The 6,109-nt window shown below is 42.9% G+C and overlaps 1 long non-coding RNA gene across 1 annotated transcript; it reads right to left on the bottom strand.

Moving 5' to 3' along the window:
- Nucleotides 1-2,724: 2,724 nt before the first annotated feature.
- LOC116741710 lies at nucleotides 2,725-4,954 on the bottom strand. Its single transcript, XR_004346240.1, has 3 exons — nucleotides 4,787-4,954; nucleotides 3,957-4,014; nucleotides 2,725-2,761 (listed from the first exon to the last, which is right to left on the bottom strand). It is a non-coding gene; the product is annotated as an uncharacterized LOC116741710 (long non-coding RNA).
- Nucleotides 4,955-6,109: the final 1,155 nt, after the last annotated feature.

Below are 6,109 nucleotides of genomic sequence, written 5' to 3' on the forward strand. Positions count from 1 at the left end.
AACCCGGCACACAGACTTCTACTCCCCAGGCAGGAGAATAGAGGACCCTTCTTGGGGAATATTGACCAGCAAAAGACAAAACATCTATAGACACTGACATTTGGGGGTCCCCCAGTGAAATGGCTGGTCTAGATCTGATGATCTCACAGAGAACCTCATCCCGAGACAAGCCCTCCCACCCACTCCTCTCACTCAGAGCCTCCTCTAAGTATTTTAGCCCCTCACTAGAGGCTGACTATGGAAGGACAGCCAAAAATCATTAGGCATGTGAGGAACTCTTCTAACCTGAAAAACAGGGCCTTAAAAGCAGGTAGGAAAGTAAACCCAAAGAAATAGAGACAATGCAGGTTGCAAAACTTCAAAGTTTTGAACTTTGAAGATATTAGATATCTTCAAAGATATTAGAACTTCAAAGAGTCTAATATCTGAGGGAGATAAAAGATACTGCATTGTGGTAGACTTATACTGGTGTCCCCCAATGAACTGTAACTCCTGGTATGTAGGCTCTTATCCTCTGCCACATTGATTCTGGGCTTGGCCATGTGACTTGCTTTGGCCAGTGGGACGTTAACGAGTGTGGTGCAAGCCAGGGTTTATGAGTGCTTGCACACTGGGCTTCTCCTGCTAAAACACTTACAACCTTTTTGACTTTGGGCAAGTGTGGTGGTTTTAAAACATGTCCACAAATTATCTGATATGCTGTCCTTCAAAAGGTGAAGCCTAATTCCCCTCCCAAAAAATGTTGGCAGTACTTAGTGACTTAATTCCAATGATTAGAATGTAGCAGAAGTTACATTCCAAGGCTAGGTCATAAGATTCACTGTAGCTCACTCCTTGTTCCCTCTCTTGGTTCAATCACTCTGGGAGAAGCCAGCTGCCATGTCATGGAGAGACACAAGCAACATTATGGAGAGGTCCATGTGCTGAGGACTGAGACCACCTGCCCCCAGCCATGTGAAAGAGCTAGGAAGCAAATCCTCTGGTCCCAGTCAAGCCAGCCTTCAGGTAATTACAGACCAGGAAACCATCTTCACTGCAACCTCATGAGAGGGTGGCTTTCCTGACCCTCAAAACCTAAGAGTTAACAAACATTTGTTGTTTTAAGCCACAGGTTTTGGGGCAGTAATTTGTTATGCAGCAATACATAACTAATACATCAAGTTATTCAACTTTTTTGAGCTTCAGTAAAACGGATATAATAATGGAGACTACTGCACAGGGTTGCTGTCAGAAAAATACAAAGCAGTGGTGCACATAAAGTGCTTAGAAGAGTGGGGTATTGTAGTCACTCTTGGACATTGGTTGCTGTGGTTGCTATCGCCCAGCTGAATCTAAAAGGTGCTTTGCTAATCTACAATGCTCCCACTTCCTGAGTTCTTCATCTGGGAGTACATTTCCCCAGAGAATGTCAGCTTAGGGAAGGAAGTTTTTGCCAAGACAATTCAACGGGGAAAGAATAACCTTTTCAACAAATGGTGTCAGGTCAACTAGATAAACCACAGGCAAAAGAGTGAACTTGGACCCCTACCTCATACCATATACAAAAATTTACTCAAAATGGAGCAAAGACCTAAATAAGAGCCAAAACTATAGAAAGAAACATAGGCACGAATTTTTGTGACATTCGATTAAGCCAACAGTTTCTTGATATGACATCAAATGCATAAGCAATCAAAGGAAAAAAATAAATTGGACTTCACTGAAAGTAAAAACTTCTGTGCTTCAAAGGATGCCATCAAGAAAGTGAAAAGACAACCCATAGAATGGGATAAGTTATTTGCAAATCATGTATCTGATGAGGCTCCAGTTTTCAGAATGTACGAAGAACATTTAAAACTCAATAAAAAGACAAATAACCTAACTAAAAAATGATCAAATGATTTGAATAGACATTCCTCCAAAGAAAATATACTTTGTAATAGTCAATAGGCACATGAAAAGATGCTCAATGTCATTAGCCATCAGGGAAATGCAGATGAAAGCCACAATGAAATAACACTTCACACCCACTAGGTTGGCTACAATCAAAAAGACAGATTATAACAAGTATTGGCAAGGATGTGGAGAAATTGGAACACTTATACACTGCTGGCGGGAATGTAAAATGGTGCAGACACTCCAAAAAACAGACTGGCAGTTCCCCAAATGATTGAACTCAGAGTTACAACACAACCCAGCAATTCCATTCTAGGTATATACCCAAGAGAACTGAAAACACGTTCACACAAGAACTTGTACACAAATGTTCATAGCAGCATTATTCATAATAGCCAAAAAGCGGAAACACCCTAAATTTCCATCAACTGATAAATGGATAAACAAAATGTGGAATATTATTCAGCCATAAAATGATCCAAGTACTATATACATGCTACATACGGTTGAATCTTTTTTTTTCTTTCTTTTTTTAAATTTTACTTATTTAATTTTTGGCTGCGTTGGGTCTTCGTTGCTGCGAGAGGGCTTTCTCTAGTTGTGGCGAGCGGGGGCTACTCTTCTTTGCGGTGTGCGGGCTCCTCATTGCGGTGGCTTCTCTTGTTGCGGAGCACAGGCTCTAGGCAGGTGGGCTTCAGTAGTTACGGCACGTGGGCTTAGTAGTTGTGGCTCGCGGGCTGTAGAGCGCAGGCTCAGTAGTTGTGGTGAATGGGCCTGGTTGCTCTGTGACGTGTGGGATCTTCCCGGACCAGGGCTTGACCCTGTGTCCCGTGCACTGGCAGGCGGATTCCTAACCACTGAGCCATCAGGGAAGCCCCGGTTGAATCTTGAAAACATAGTAAGTGGAAGAAACCAGTCACAAAAGACCACATGTTATATGATTTAATTTATATGAAATATCCCAAATAGGGAAGTCTATACAAATAGAAAGTAGATTAATTGTTGCCCGGGCTAAGGAGTTTGAGAATAAACGGTGGGTGACTGCTAATACATACTGGGTGTCTTTTTTTGGGTGATAAAATGTTCCGGAATTAGACAGTGGTGATAGTCGCACAACTTTGTGAATATACTACTAAAACCCACTGAATAGTATACCATAAAAAGTTGAATTTTATGGGGCTTCCCTGGTGGCACAGTGGTTGAGAGTCTGCCTGCCAATGCAGGGGACACGGGTTCGTGCCCCGGTCCCGGAGGATCCCACATGCCGTGGAGCGGCTGGGCCCGTGAGCCTTGGCCGCTGAGCCTGCGCGTTCGGAGCCTGTGCTCCGCAACGAGAGAGGCCACAGCAGTGAGAGGCCCGCGTACCACACACACACAAAAAAAGTTGAATTTTATGGTAGATTATTTTAATCTCGATAAAGCTGTTATCCAAAAATGGAGCAAGTTTTTAGAAAGGGTGTGAAAAATTAGCTGAGTGAGTTTTTTTAGGGTTTTCTAGAGGTGATGAAATCCATACCATGTACATACACAAATCCATGTACATACACAACCAAATGCATTCACGCGCGCATGCACACACACACACATCAATTTCAAAAGAACACTGAAGCAATTTTGTGGTACTTTTGAAAACAGAACATGTGACTATGACACCTTTTTTTTTTGGGCCTTGCCTCCAGGCTTGCGGGATCCCAGTTCCCAGACCAGGGATCCAACCCAGGCCGTGAAATCACCGACTCCTAACCACTGGACCACCAGGGAACTCCCTGACACCTTCTAACTGGGAAAGGAAGACACCAGAGGTCCCAAGAAGAAAATCCTAAACAATCATTTTTTTTTTGGCCACATGTAGTGCGGATCTTCGTTTTCTGACCAGGGATTGAACCCATGCCCCCTGCAGTGGAAGCATGAGCCATAACTGCTGGACTGCCAGGGAAGTCCCATATCACCATTAATTTCAATATGACTTTGCTAGGAGGCAATTATTTGCCAAACAGTTTATACACTTAACTCATGGGACTACTCAGTGAGGTAGCATCATTATCTCCATATTACAAATGAGGATCAGAGAGTGTAAGTACCTTGCCTGGGGTCACACAGCATGTTAACGGGAGAGCTCCTTTCTCTACTCCAGGCTACCTGTCAAAATGAATAAAAAAAAACAGTTGATACTCCCCATCCCTGAAACTTCAAAACTGTACCCTGGTGTCAACTTCATTTACTTCTTCTCATTCTATACTACAACCCAACATCTATGTCCAACTTTTCCTACCTCCTTCACACTTTGCTCTGGCCAGAAATATCTCCCTGTTCTCCCTGAATGTCCCAAAATCTGTTACCAAAAGAGAGATCAAGGAGGGGTACATGTTGTAATCAGTGTACTTTGTAAGCTCTACACAGATGTAAACTAGCATTTCACCTTTTCCTTCCTCTAGGAAGTGCCTTCTTCTCTTGACATATGCAAAGCTTTAGGATCTTTCAAGATTGAGCTCAGCCCTCTCCAACTCTGGGAACCTCCAGACTGCAGGGTAGGCAGGGGGCTTTTCCTAGATTCCTGGACATTCACCATAAAATCCCTTCCACCTCATGCCCTGGTCCAACCTGACCACCAACCACAATATTTGCTTTGCTGTATAAGTTCTTTTGTCTGTATTTTTGTTAAGAAGTAATAGCTGTTTTACCTGGGCTGAACACTGGGTATTAGTCTCAATTTCCTCATTTGTCAAATAGGAACGATGATAGCTATGTTTGTGGTACCCATGATTTTCTTTTCAATTCCATTTTGGGAATGATGTGGACAGAGACAATGTTGACTAGAGCATCAGTTCTCAAAGCGTGGTCTGGAGATACCTGGGGGTCACTGAGACCCCTTCCAGGGACCTGTGAGTTTCCTATTTTTTCAACTACATACCTGTGTGAATCTGAGTTTTCTTCTTATACTTGAATCAACACAACAGATTGAACGCAGAAACAGATGTGAGGGTTTCCCTGGTTGCACAGTGGTTAAGAATCCGCCTGCCAATTGAGGGGACACGGGTTCGAGCCCTGAATCAGGAAGATTCCACATGCCACAGAGCAACTAAGTCCGTGCGCCACAACTACTGAGCCTGCTGTCTAGAGCCCACAAGCCACAACTACTGAGCCCGCATGCTGCAACTACTGAAACCCGCGCACCTAGAGCCCATGCTCTGCAACAAGAAGAGCCACCACAATGGGAAGCCTGTGCACCACAATGAAGAGTAGGCCACGCTCGCCACAACCAGCAACGAAGACCCAACACAGCCAAAAATAAATAATTAAATATATAAAAAATCTTAAAGAAAAAAGACACAGATGTGAGATTGCAGCTGTTTCCTATTACGTATACATTAAAATGTTTGCCAAAATGTAAAAAACCCCACGGTTTTCACTAATTTTTTTGGAAAATATAACTTTAAAAATAAAATATTATGTTTACATGGGATGACATTATTTTATGAATTGATAAACATTTAAAGATTCTGTTTTAGTTTCTAATAGAGTAATTATCAACAGATATAATCCACACAAACAAAAGCTCTTTGGGATCCTCAATAATTTTTCAAGAACGTAAATTTTAACATCAAAAAGTTTGAGAATCCCTAGAGGAAAGAAAGTGTTACAGATTTGAATTTTCCAGGTACCTCGTGGTCTTAACCTTCCCCTGTGCTTCAGTTTCTTTTATCTCTAACACAATACTCACTCATGTGACATGGGCAGCTATTAATTTCTTTGTTTTCTTAATGTTTATATGTTGCATTATGTCTGTATATAAGGACTGTCTCTGGAAGAATACACAATAAACTGGTCCCAGTGGTTCACCCTCGAAAGGGGAATTGGGAAACTGGGAGAGGTGGCATCGTAAACCTTTCTGCTGTGTTTTTTAATAAATGCATGCATTGCTTATTTTAATATTGAGCAATTAAAAGTAAAATAACACTTTTGTTTAGATGGATAGGAAACAGAAGTCGGCTCAAGGAAAGTAGTGTTGATTGACAATTAAAAAAAAACAAACACGCGGGCTTCCCTGGTCGCACAGTGGTTGCGAGTCCGCCTGCCGATGCAAGGGACACGGGTTCGTGCCTCATTCCGGGAAGATCCCACATGCCACGGAGCGGCTGGGCCCGTGAGCCATGGCCGCTGAGCCTGTGCGTCCGGAGCCTGTGCTCTGCAACGCGAGAGGCCACAGCAGTGAGAGGCCCGCGTACCGCAAAAA

Source organism: Phocoena sinus, chromosome 16, assembly GCF_008692025.1.
Source record: "Phocoena sinus isolate mPhoSin1 chromosome 16, mPhoSin1.pri, whole genome shotgun sequence".
NCBI classification, from domain to species: Eukaryota; Metazoa; Chordata; class Mammalia; order Artiodactyla; family Phocoenidae; genus Phocoena; species Phocoena sinus.